This window comes from Fistularia commersonii, chromosome 4 (genome assembly GCF_037954325.1).
Source record: "Fistularia commersonii isolate RoL2024-O1a breed Wild chromosome 4, RoL_Fcom_v1.0, whole genome shotgun sequence".
NCBI lineage: Eukaryota > Metazoa > Chordata > Actinopteri > Syngnathiformes > Fistulariidae > Fistularia > Fistularia commersonii.
This window is the reverse complement of record NC_141287.1, coordinates 5,343,532-5,357,203: the sequence shown is the minus strand read 5'-3', so window position 1 is coordinate 5,357,203 and position 13,672 is coordinate 5,343,532. Positions and strand designations below refer to the sequence as shown.

The 13,672-nt window shown below is 43.1% G+C and overlaps 1 protein-coding gene across 1 annotated transcript in view; it reads left to right on the top strand.

The window, feature by feature from the left end:
- kcnh3 (potassium voltage-gated channel, subfamily H (eag-related), member 3) overlaps positions 1 to 13,672 on the top strand; it is a 130,269-nt gene that overhangs the window by 37,132 nt on the left and 79,465 nt on the right. The window lies entirely within an intron of this gene.

Genomic DNA, 13,672 nt, shown 5'->3' with positions numbered 1-13,672 from the left:
TTGTATTTCTTATTCCCTCTCCTTTTTTTTCCTGTTTATACAATTTCCTACTATTATTTATTATTGTTATGTTTTATTTGAAACTGTGGCACAACAGTTTCCTTAGGGATAAATAAAGTTGTTCTTATTCTTATTCTTAAAATCTGACATCAATGTCAGAATCAATGACTCACCAGCCATTAACCTCACATGCCACTGTTGGTATAGAGTATATCACACTTGAGTAGAATAGAATAGCCTTTATTGTCTTTGCATAACAGAAACACATTAAACACATAACACAACTATCATTGAGAAACATCATCTCAATCACCAGCACACACATTTCTCCCATGTATTACCTGCATAACTTGAAAATGAGGAGTTGTGTGTGTGTGTGTGTGTGTGTGTGTGTGTGACATAGTTTCTTTTCCTTTTATAACATCCCAAATTGAGTTGTGGTGTGTGATTAACCAGAGCGGAAAAAGGGGAACATAATTCAAGGATTAAGGCAGTAATCAAAAAAAAGAAATCACACATTAGACCGAGAATGTTATTTTCATGGGTCAAAGCAAAATGCAGGGTGTTGTTTGACTTGAAGCAATTTAGGAGAAATCCAATCATCAGCCTTTCTTTTCTTGTTCTTAATAAACTGGATGATGAATATTTTCTATCAATTTAATGGTAGATACAGTATGCAGACTCATCTGCATGCTTATCATTACGCCTTAATGTTGGAAAGTTATTCATCAAAGACGTGATTATTTTAATATACGTTCACAATTTTTGTTTGAAATTTGCCTCTGTCTTTGGCCCTTTTTCATTCCCTGCAGCACTTGACTGAATATTTAAAAGGCAGAAAAATCAGTCTTTCCTATCTCAGGTCCCCAACTCATATTACAGGTACAACTGTTGCCAGATCGGAAAACAATTTTTTTTTCCCAATTAACATTCATAATGTTATGCAGTAACCCGATGTACCCGAACAATGGCTCTGCCGCTTTTGTTTCACAAATGACTCTCACTCCTAAATAAATTCTAGCCACTGACTGAAATATCCCCAATCCTAAATTTCTGTCAGTGTTCCTCTTTAGAGAGCTTGGCAGGAGACTGGCCAAAGAATAAAATATTTGACTCCAATGCAGACGGGCAGAAAATTATTTATAATGCAACTTCAAAAGATGTGCTTAAACTGCAGCCAGAAAGTACCAAGGGATTGCTAGATTTTCAAGGATCTGAAAAGTAAGATGATGAAAATTTTTTGTTTTTGATTTATGCATTTATTTTTCCCAGGCGCCACAGAATCCCTAGGTCTTACTGAATCATGGCATAAGCATGAGCATGAGCAATAATCTTATCCATGGTAGGATTAGGAGTGTCAGTAAGATTTGCAGAACTTTGAAGGTGGTCAGGACATTCCCAGGGCACATCTGAGGCTGTGCCTTGGACTCACAGTCGTTACAAAGCTGCATACTGTAACTAAACTTATTCCTCCTTCTCCGCTGACACTGACCCCTGACTTTCAGGTCTCCAGCAGTTCAACCACCTCTGCTAGGAAGAAGCACAGAAAAAGCCCTTACGTGTTTTAATTGTAGACATTAGCTGCAGGGAACTGTCCTTTAATTATGAGCGGCTGTGAGTTATCAGTTCCCGCAAATGAGGAAGAAACTTTTGTTTACAGCCTGGTAGGAACAACTTCAGCCAAGAAGGTAAAAACAGAGGAACAGGAATCATTTGTTAAAATAGAAAAGGTCTGGGTTTTGACCAGGAGCTGAATCACTGGGGTCATGGTTTAAATATGTAGCAAGTCAGAGGACAGAAAAAGATTTATTTATTTCTTTAATCATATGAAAATTTGTTACATGTACCACTCATACTGCCCTTCATGGGGTGCTGGAACCTATCGCAGCTGTCATTGGGCTGGAGCTGGGCTTCATCCTGGACCATTGACCAGGGGATCACAGGGCCACATATAGATAGACACTCGACCGTTCACTCTCATTCATGCGTCTTTTTTTGTATAAACTTAGGGTTTCCGATGAACCCGCTGCATGTTTTTGGACTGTGGGAAGAAACCGGAGAGTCCGGAGGAAGCCCAGGAAGAGAGAGAATGTAAACTCCAAACAGAGAGTTTGAATTGGTCCAAGGACCTTCTGGGAGGGAAGAGCTAGCGCTAATCCCAGCCGTTTCTGCGCTCATGGCAGTCTGGATAAGGAAGACCCCCATTTTTTCATTACACTGTTGCTTTCGGGCAAAGCGGGATTTTGCTTCCTCTCTAAAAGGTTTGACAGGCAACAGCTGCTTGAACACTTTCTCCTTATTTACGGCCAAACAAGCATTTGGTCCTTCTCTGCAGGACCCGTGTCCCCAGATGCCCTCTAATGAAAGGGGATCCTGTTTGTGTGTCTTCATTCAGCTTGTGGTTGGACTCCCTTCCCACTATTTTTCATATTTTTCTCTCCACATCTACCTGTGCGTTTGTCAGCCTTCAATGGTCCTGCGTTGCCTACTGTTTGTTCTTTTTTTTTTACCTCTGTCTCCCCCTGGGACAGAATAATTCACTCTGCCACTTAAAGCTTCACTTCCTCCTGAATGGGTCACATGCTCAATTCAAAGTTAAATTGCAATTAGATGCCTGAGCCTCCAGTGAGAGCGTCCCTTTCATATTCATCACCCTGACTGTCCCTTTTGTCTGTCAAGTCTCTGTGCCTTCCAAACAGGTAACGCTTGGCATGTCATAATTTGCTAATTGTGTATAATAGTAATATAAGTATGGCCAAGTTGACAGTTGATTCGAGATAGCAACATCTACTTAGTAGGGTTTTTTTATCCATCCATATGTAGTGTGTCAGGGTTCACAGCTGATCCCCGTTGTAATCTGCGCCAGCTGCAGTAGATGCCGCTAATCGAGATCCCTATAAAGGGCAGCGGCACTCTCTGCCTGGCGCCGGGGGATTGTGGTCTTCATGGATTACTGTGGGACCCTGCCACGTCCCGGACCTCACCCCTGCCACGTCCCGGACCTCACCCCTGCCACGTCCCGGACCTCACCCCTGCCACGTCCCGGACCTCACCCCTGCCAACCCGGACCTCACCCCTGCTATGACCGGACCCCAGGTAGGACCTCCTTTCCCTTCCCGAGTCACGGCCGGGCCCAGACGGCCGGCGTGACCTCTGTCCCCTTCCCGAGTCACGGCCGGGCCCAGACGGCCGGCGTGACCTCTGTCCCCTTCCCGAGTCACGGCCGGGCCCAGACGGCCGGCGTGACCTCTGTCCCCTTCCCGAGTCACGGCCGGGCCCAGACGGCCGGCGTGACCTCTGTCCCCTTCCCGAGTCACGGCCGGGCCCAGACGGCCGGCGTGACCTCTGTCCCCTGCCGCAACCCGTACTGTTGAGGCCCAGCCTCTGCCGTTCTGTCTGCAACTCGTCCTGTCTGCATCCCGTACTGTTCAGTCTGCCACCCTGCCTGGGGCCCGCTCCGTCTGCAATCCGTACGGTTGAGGCCCAGCCTCTGCCGACCCGTCCAGTCTGCAACCCGACCCGTCCCTCTGCCGTCCAGTCTGCAACCCGACCCGTCCAGTCTGCAACCCGACCCGTCCCTCTGCCGTCCAGTCTGCAACCCGACCCGTCCCTCTGCCGTCCAGTCTGCAACCCGACCCTTCCAGGCTGCAACCCGACCCGTCCCTCTGCCGTCCAGTCTGCATCCCGACCCGTCCAGTCTGCATCCCGACCCGTCCAGTCTGCATCCCCAGCCTGCAACCCGACCCGTCCAGCCTGCAACCCGACCCGTCCAGCCTGCAACCCGACCCGTCCCGCCTGCATCCCGTGCAGTCCAGTCTGCAACTTCAACCGAATAAAAGCGCTTTCCACCCATCTCTGTCCCGAAGTGTGGTTCCCTGCTCGAGTCCGCCCCAGCACATCGTGACAGAGTGATTATTTATCCCTTTCCTGCCACTGATTGGAAATGCTGACTCGGACGCAAGATTCGACTCATGAGTCGAATCTCGCGTCCGAATCAGCATTTCCAGAGGGGAGCGCTCCCGACGGGAGAGAAATAAATACCGAGTGCTCCCCTCTGTCATATTAGCCAACATGCCTTTGCTCCTTGGGAAGATTAACGAACTCTGGGCCAATGTGAACCACATGCACGAGTACCTTAATGACTCTATCCTTGCATTAACAAAAACATGCTTAAATTGTAATAACATTAACGATAATTCACTGCACGTAGACGGTTTCAGTCATCCTATATGGCTAGACCAGGATGTTGTTAGCACGGGGAAACACCATGGCAAGGGGGTCTGCCTCTATGTTAACTCCCGATGGTGTAAGACGGTAGTTGTCTGGGAGACGCTTTGCATCTCAGACATTGAGCTCCTTGTGGTCTCCCTGCACCCCTTCTATCTCCCTAGACTAGAGAATTCCCACAACTTTTCCTGATCCTGGTTTACATCCATCACAAAGCCAATGCAGCCTCAGCCTCGGAACATATAAAATCTAAACTTGACAGATTTGAGTAGATCTCCCCCAATGCCCCCAAATTTATCATGGGCTATTTCAATCACTGCTCACCGGACAAAGCTCTTAAAGGATTCCAACTGTAAGACCCGTCTGGGGAATACATTTGACAAATGTTTTGGATTGGTCCCTGATGCTTACAAAGCTGCCCCCTCCCTCCCCTTGGCTCTGTTGACCACCACTCCACCCAGTTGCTCCCACCTATACACTATTGGTAAGGAGAGCAGGGAGAGTGACTAATATCATCAAGCAATGGATGCCAGACAGCAATGATAGGCTTCAGGGATGCTTTGAATCTTGGGGTAACCTCATATTTGCATCCAAGGATATCGACAAACAGGGGGACACAATCACACCCTACATCTCCTTCTTTGTTGACAATGTCATCCCAACAAAAAAAGTCACCATATTTGCTAACAACAAACCCTGGGTGACTAAAGAGCTAAAGAAGATTCTAAATGAAAATAATACAATCCTCTTCACCGGCGTTAAGGCTGAGAAGAAGGAGCTGAGAAATAAGAACAAGGTGGAGCAAACCTTTGCACAAGTGGACCCCTCAGCTTGGTAGGGGATCAAAAATATAGCCTCGTGAACACTGCTTTTCCCGGTCGTTCACCCATTCGAATCCTAGGGAGGAACACATCATCACTCCCCAACAACCTCAACTCCTTCTTCACTTGCTTTGAGAGTGACAACAGATCCCAGATAGAGACCTTAGTATCTGGTGTCAAACCGGACTTCCCCTCCCTGGTCTTCAACTGTGAGGATGTGTTGAGACCCCTTAGGAGAACTAGGGTGTCCACAGTACCTCATCTGGACGGGATCTGTGGACATACCCATACTAAGTACTGTGCTGAGCACCTGGGGGGAAGTTTTCCATCTCCTTTTCCATAACTCCCTGTCCTACATCACAGTGCTCCAGATGTGGAAACACTCAACAGTGATTCCACTCCCAAAAAAGGGGACCCCTAAGGCCCTGAACGACCTCAGGCCAGTGGCTCTCACTTCACTTGTGACAAAAGGTCTTGCTGGGAATTGTAAACACTCACATCACCAGAATAACTGAACCCCTGGTTGATCCTCTCCTATTTAACTTCAGGGCTCGCAGAGGAGTGGATGATGCCAAGATCTTCCTCACTGATTCCATAGTAAGAGACCTGGAATACCCCACAGCACAGTCAGGCCCCTTTTTGCCAACTTCTCCTTAGCTTTTAACACACGGTGGTGGAGAAGCTGTTGACCCATTTCCACCTCAATCATTCAGTGGATCGTCAGCTTCCTCACCAACGGATTCCAGAGGGTGCTGGTGAACAATGTCCTCACTAAACCTGGTTCACCTCCACCAGCTCACCTCAAGGCAGCATTCTGTCTCCCCTACTCTTCATCCTCTACACTGACGACTGCAGGTCCACCCAACAGGACTGCCACTAAGTGAAGTTTGCCGACAATACTGTCCTCCTGTCCCGATTGTCCAATCCCTCACTCCACCATGGTTCAGCCCTCCAGGACTTTGCGCTCTGGTGTGAATCCTTCTGTCTGTAACTGAATATGAACAAGACTAAGGACATGTTCATCGCGTTCTCCAGCAGGCAGAGGACACTAGCAAAGGCAATCACCACCATCACCACCACCATACAGGGGAGCCAGTAGAAACAATGAAGAAGTGGAGATACCTGGCACTGCCCTCGACAACCTCCTGAGGTTCTCCTCTGACACTGAGGAGATCATAAGGGAAATGTCACCCCGACAGTGCCTGCTCTGTGGTCATTTGAGGTTAACAGCACAATCCTCACCATGTTCTATTGCGCTTTCATTGCGAACGTAATGACCTTCTCCTTCACCTGCTGGTTCCATTCCATCACCCAACATGACAGGAACCGCCTGGAGTGCACCACCTTCCTCTGCTCCAAAATAATTGGCCGGCCCCTCAGACCTCTCTCCCACTTCCATGATAGCCAAAATTGAAAAATAAGTCCCATATCCTACACGTGGCCTTCAAGTGGCTCCCCTCAGATTGCAGACTGCCCTGCCCGCAAAACCCAGAGGAGAAGGGCAACCTTTGTCCCCAGAGCCGTCCAACTCCTAAATACCCAGTAACCCTGCAAACCCCTCATCGCCATACCAGCCCCATGATATAGTTATTATATAAACTGAGACCACAGTTTAACTTGCAGTCTTTTATCAATGGCACAATTTGCACAATTATGTATATCAATTTATCATACTTTATTTTGATGTTAAATAAAGTATAATTTCATGCTGCTACCCCGTGCGCCCCCCCAATTGCCCCTTGGGGATAAATGAAGTTTATTCTGATTCTGATTCTGTTTACTGAGAATTTTCAATTGATTGAACCGATTATTTCAGCTGAAAAAGAGTGTCATCGCCCCAGAAAAGGCGTTATCAATAGATACAGACATATGTACATGCATATATCTACCTGCAGATGCACTTCCTATATGATTTTTAATGCCATGTTATATGATGTTAATCAAACTGAAGAAGGGCAGCTCTCACCTTCAATAGTGGAGATTGGCTAAGTGTAAGAGCAAGGTGACCTAACTAAACATACAGAGCTTTCCTGAAACACCAAGAGAGGTGTGATTCAGGTTTTTTATCTTTTTTTGGTACAGCGAATATCAATATGAACCCTTTTTTCCATTGTCAGAACATTTATAATTTTCGCAATTTGTGTTTACACCTTTGCCCCTCAACATTCTACAATACATTTATTATTCCTGCCATGTCCCTTTTGCTGGTGTTTCCATCTCATCATGTAGTTTTATATGGAGATTCTTTATGAATAATCTATAATAGCCATTAGCATGTTACAATATTGATTTACAAGAGCGAATCTAATTTGCATTTCTTAATTTGATCAAGGGACTAATGATCTTATATACCATTGCTTACATCTCTGTACTGAGGCTGTGAATCCAAAATACTACTAGCACAACCAAACAGTTTTACTACTACTACTACTGATAACAATAATAATAATGATAATGATAATAACAATAATGATGATGATGACGATTGGTGAACCCCACCTCTTGCGATGACTGCTAGGATATGCTCTAGCCACACCACAACCCTGAGTGTGGAATAAGTGGTATAGATAATGAAATTATTTTTCCTATTATTATTGATGTTAGGTATTTGGACAGAGCCAAGGCAACAACATCCCAATACCTTACAAGAGCCCTTTAGTCTGATTAAGGTGATTTGTCACAGAATAGAGCAGATACAATCTTGTTCCAGCACCCTTCTATGTTTACTGGCATCATTGGATTGAAAACACCGTGCCTTGTTTTTGCTGATGACAAATTCTGGTCACACGTACAGCTATTAGCCACATGTTCTCTGGATGCTCTCTACTTACTCTGCTGCTTCTAGATATTGACCTTTGCGAAAGAGGTTTATTTGACCAAAACACCACAATCAAGCCGAAAGCAAAGGTCGAGTGGGATCTTCATTTTATGCCTTTCTTTCATTAATCCCTGCTTTCATTATATGCATTTGAAATGGTTTCAGGCTTAGCTCTCAATTACATTAAGCCGTGAGCATGACGTTAACAAATTGAAATTAATCAGCTGACGTGAAAGAAACGAAACTCCTGTCTAATTTTTTTTTTTTTTTTATCCAAGCCGTTTTAAAAATATTTTTTGAATGATGAAAGAGGGTATAAGATAAGATTGGCTTTCACCTTCAGTGGATGTCTGCATGAAAAAATATCCTACAAAACTGTTTTTCATTTGTACGTTTCCTTTCATTCTAATTTTTAGGATAATAATGGTTTCAGGTTACATTTTAAACCATTGACATAAGATTTCCGAAACAAAAGTCATTTGAGTCTCTCATTTGGCCTTGAAAGAGTTTTTACAGCATCTCCTGAACACATTACTTTGTAAATTACTTGGTAAACAACTGGGAGCAGTGGCTTTGGTTACGATGCTAAGATCCCACAGTGTCTTTTTTAGTCTCAGTCAGTTTAAAAACTTCTAAAATTACTATAAACAACAACCTCTCCAAAAATAATAACTGTTCAAATCCAGCGGTCTTCAAATTGACTGTAAACTCTGTGAATGTATTTGAGAGCGCGTAAAGAATCATAGCACGCATTCAACCCCATCTTATAAGGGATTTAGGTCTTCGTCCAGATGCACAGCGAGTGGTTGAAATCAGATGGATGAGGTGCTGCCATGTCTTGACCAAAGTTACCGTGGAGAATTCTTGAAATTTCTTGGTCTGCTAGGATGTCTTATCTGGGATGTCAATATGGCATTGCAATTTCTTTATACAGCCAAAGGTTCTGACATGAATCAGCCACCGCAGAGTTAAACACACCATCAGTATTTATATCTTACTGTCCTCTTCCAACAACCAATTGCAAATAAAAGTGAAATATGACAAGTTGGTGTGTGGTGTTATGGGCTAAGAGCAGGAGAAGGATGATGCTCATTTAGCCTCCCTTTCCTGTTAGGTGACTGGAAATAAAGAACTAAAATAGCGGGGAGGGGGGTTAAGAATTAGCAAGAGATGCTGCTAATGTATGCAACGTTTGGCATACATGTACATTCAACTCAAAGGCGCTAGCATTGGCTTAATATTTGATTTCACGGTGTCCGTTCATTGTACCTTCATTACTATACATTTTACATTACATATCTCATCGTGCATGATAATGAAATTCTTCTGAAATGTCAGTATTATGTTGAAATACATAAAGAAGTAACTTTTTATTCATTACAAAATTGTACCTTTTTGAGGTTTCAGCATGGTTTAAATCTATGTAGTTCCTACGTCGCCAATTTCAATGTGTATCCTCCCTGATCCATTTATTACTGTATATATAAGTGTAGGAGCGCGCGTGTGTGTGTGTGTGTGTGTGAGAGAGAGAGAGAGAGAATTTTGCTTGCTTTCTCCCTTTTTAAATGAATGGCTGTGTGACCACAAATGTACTGGATGTGATTAAGTTGGAAAATGACAAAATGTACAGTAAGAATTTCTGTTAAATCCTTATAAAACAGTTAATGCTCTTTCACATTGTCCCGGCTTTTTCGTACTGGGTTGCAGTTTCTGAGAACTGCCCAGACATCCAACAAGTCATGAATCGTAGAAGCAGCCACCCAGCACATTCTTCAGACACTTCTTATGGAAAAAACAGCACTGAATGGTGAGGAGAAATGAAGATGATGTATTGATAGGGCTTCTCCCTCATAGCTACTGAAAGTAACTTGGTAAAGCGGGTGTGGGTTCTTATTGAACCATTTCATCCCAGCAAAAAGTTTGCAAATGACTGTGGGAGAAAATAGATGAATAAATAAGTCACATGGAGTCACTTCACTGAATTTATGGAGCCAAAGCAACAAGTGTAAAGCAAGATTCATGGACAGACAGTGGAATAATAGGCGAATGCTGCCAGATCTGGCCTTCGTGACACAACAACATGATGAATCCTCTCTGAATGATGAGTAGGGTGATTTCCATAATGCCATGCCATGTGCTTTATCACCAGGACATACATTTAGGTTGACAAGCTAGTTGGGCGGCATTCTAGCACCAGCTCATGATTCATAGTTCACTGCTTCCTTGTTGCCTAGTAATAGAAGGGAGGGACTTATGTACTGCCTATGGCTGGAGAGCTGTTTGTGGAAAGTTGCTGAAGGATGTGTGTGTGTGTGTTTGTGTGTACATGCTCAGCCAGAAATTACTGTGTATAGTAATTGAACTTTTTTCTTTTAAATAAATGTCCGATGTCCTCCGAAAAAATGACCAAATCTGGAAAAAAAAAGTCAACACATATGTCGTGTAGCTTTTGAACCCAGTCCAGGTAATATTGAGGCTGGAGTCACTGCGACCTGCACAGAGCACAACCAGCCGATATCGGGAAAAATTATGGCAATCTTGGGAAGGAATTCAGCTAGAAACGGCTGGCAGAAGGGTGACAATGGGAGCAGAAGCGGTAGGGGACAGCAGGAGGCCGTTTTCTGCCATGTCTAATGCATTTTGTCTTCTTATTGTGGACGTGTGAGACTGTGTCATTGTGCGAATCTAGGACCGGATCACACGTCCAGCTCAAGAGGTTTTTCACTTCCATTTTGGTAATTTGTTCCTTTTGCCGAAATCCAGCCCTACTTTTTCGTCCTTATTTCGGTTTCCTGTTTCAAAGTGATCCTTCAGATATATATTTTCTCCTCCTCCCCATAATCTCTATTCACTCTTTTTCCCTTTCCTTTCCTTTGTTCTCCGTCTCTTATCTCGTCTGACCTTCGTATGATTTCCTACGCTGCACTCTCCCATAGCAAGTCTCTCTTCTCTTTAACCTATAATTGAATTAACATCATGCATTTAACATCCGCAGCTGCATGAAAGCCTAAACCCTTCTCTTTCTTTCATCTGTCTCTTGCCCCCTTTTTTTAAGTCTTTCTGTCTGAGATGATGTGTCTTCTCTATAAGTCTTTTCCCGAATCGTCCCGGTCGATGAGCAAAGAAGCCAGTCGCAGGATACCCGAGCGATCGAATTGAGAAGACTGAACTTTTATTTTAACTTCGGTCTCTTCCCGTAGACAAAACCGGTGATGTAACACTGTAGGTATGAACACAAAAAAAGTAATGCTGCTGGTCATTCTGTACATACAGCATGATACTCTCACTTCTAAGCTCAGATTTCATTTATATTAATACCCAATCTTTCTGGTTGTGTGTGTGTTTTACATCACCTTCCTTCTACGGTTATTAGCATCTCACTGATCTTTCAGCGCGAGGAGATCAATACCGTATCAGCTGATGATGGGAATCATATGACGAGACATAGCCACACATTTTCATTCAGTCAGAGTAGCATTCGAAAACTCAAAAGCCTCTGTATCACAGATCATCACATATATCATGTATATGACCATTAAATGCTATTCATATACCTTCCTTATTTTAAATCCCACTTTAGTGTTGTTTTAAAGCACCTCTAAGCAAGACTTTCAGGCACTTATGTATGTAGCTCTTACAGTACAGTAGTTATTATTGAGGCGAAAACGGACAATGTTTATTAACAATGTAAGAAGTTCATCCAACCCAGTTTCTCCTCTTAGACAGTTTTGGACTTTGTTACGTTCTTCTGCTGTCTCTTGTATTACTGATGCTTCTTTGGCAGCAGATGTGCATATAGATGTGCATATTACGTTCCACTTGCACGAAAGAAGGAAATCGTCAACTCGGCTTGCTGTAAATCTGATGGAAACATACACTGCTGTGTCACACTCTGGCTCAGTTGGTCGGTTAAAGACAGTTGAATGTTTGGTCTGACTTATTTTGACATTTACCTTCAAATGCACAACCCATCTGGATAGGGGCTTTATATGTTGAGACTTTAAATAGTTATGTGAAAAGGGGTGTTTGGTCAGCCTATTGTTGATGAGTGTGTGTGTGTGTGTGTGTGTGTGTGTGTGTGTGTGTGTGTGTGTGTGTGTGTGTGTGTGTGTGTGTGTGTGTGTGTTGTTCAACTGTCCTATGATGGAGAGCAATTATGGGATTGAAGTTGATAAATCTCTTGCTCCAAAATAAAATATGGATAGCTCGAAATAGAAAAAATATTCATAAAGGCAGTATCTTTCTGGATTTGTGAAATTTAAGCATCCATTTTATCACTTCAGATAGAAAGTAGGCTATTGGGAAGGTCAAGAGATGAATTTACATTTTGCTGGTAGACATTGTTGTGGGAGCCCATTGGGACTCTGCGCCTCCACCAGTAGACTGCTTCTTAGAAAAAATAATCAGGTAAAAAGAGTGCCGCTTCCAATGGGATTCATCTTTTGTCTTCCTTTGACACGCAGACGTCTATCTCTAAGGTCTCATGTAGGTTGTACTTTCCTTTGTAACAGCAGGATTATTACCCACTGCGTAGAAAGATCTTCTGAGCATTAAAGCATTTTTTTGGCCTGTTAGACGGATAAGATTGAAACTATTTCAGTATTATCGTGCAGTTGCCAGTATGTGACTAAGATACAAGATAAAACTTGGGAGACATGGAGACATGTTAAAAACGCCACCTTTAAGAAGAGTGACTGTGTGCCTCTTTATAGTGAAAGAAAAATGCATTTTATATTTTGTTTTAGTTTTTAACAAAAAAAAAAGAAATCAAACCAAATGCGTAATTGTTTAATTTCTGATGTCACAGTCAAATTCACATGAAATCAAACAATCGAACCTCCTTATGACATTAAAAAAAGCTTTTATTCAATGACGGTGAAAAAAATCATTGCTAATGGTTAAATTCAAATAATGCACTCACAAGTTCCTGGTAAAGTATTTATCAACCCATATGCACCAGATTTTTATTTGGATTGAGTGGACGCAAAGTTGCTTTATTGAATTTTAATAACTGAATTGTTATCATCATTACTTTCTAACTAGAACTCTTTGAAAAATACAGAAACTGAATTAGCAAAGATTTTACAACTTTATTGGTATAGGTTTTTCTAGGTATGCTAATCGAATTCTATAACTGAATAAACAAACAAACGTAAGCCTCTTATTGTAGTCAGATTTTTCTCTAATGGAGGAAATTTGATAGCCCTTAGCAGTGGGTGTGACCCCCTGTTAGCACTTGGCTCGTCTCCATCTCTCTATCATCAACGCAGGCTTGAAAGCTGAGCTCTATGATGGACATTCTGAATATAGTGAGAGACGACAAAACTTCCACTGAAAATTGCCAAACTCAGGTCGCAGAAGGAGGTTAACGGGAGCAATTGGAAAGTTGGAAAAAACATTCAGTGGACTTCACTTGCATTTTTCTGAGAAATCTGTTAGAGTGGGGTGAATCAGTTGGTGGTAAGAGGCCGAATTTAGAGTTGTCGCCTACAGTTTGACGTTAGAAATACGAAACAATGAGTGCAGAGATTTCTTTAACAGATTGGGACATGCTGTAATAATTGAAGTAGACCCAACTATACTTCCAGGCATCGGCCCTCTGTCCGCAATATCATGCTGCAGCTGTAAGATCATTTGGTTTGTGGTCGGTGGTGCGTTTTTTTTTTTTTTTCCCCCTTCCTTTCTGCACTGCAGTGTGTTGACAACAACTGGATCAACAAGCTATTTGGAAAGGCTGGCCTTGCAGTGGACTGTAATTTGATTTGCTGTGGAAAGGAAGATACTGCTCATGTTACCGATTCACGGA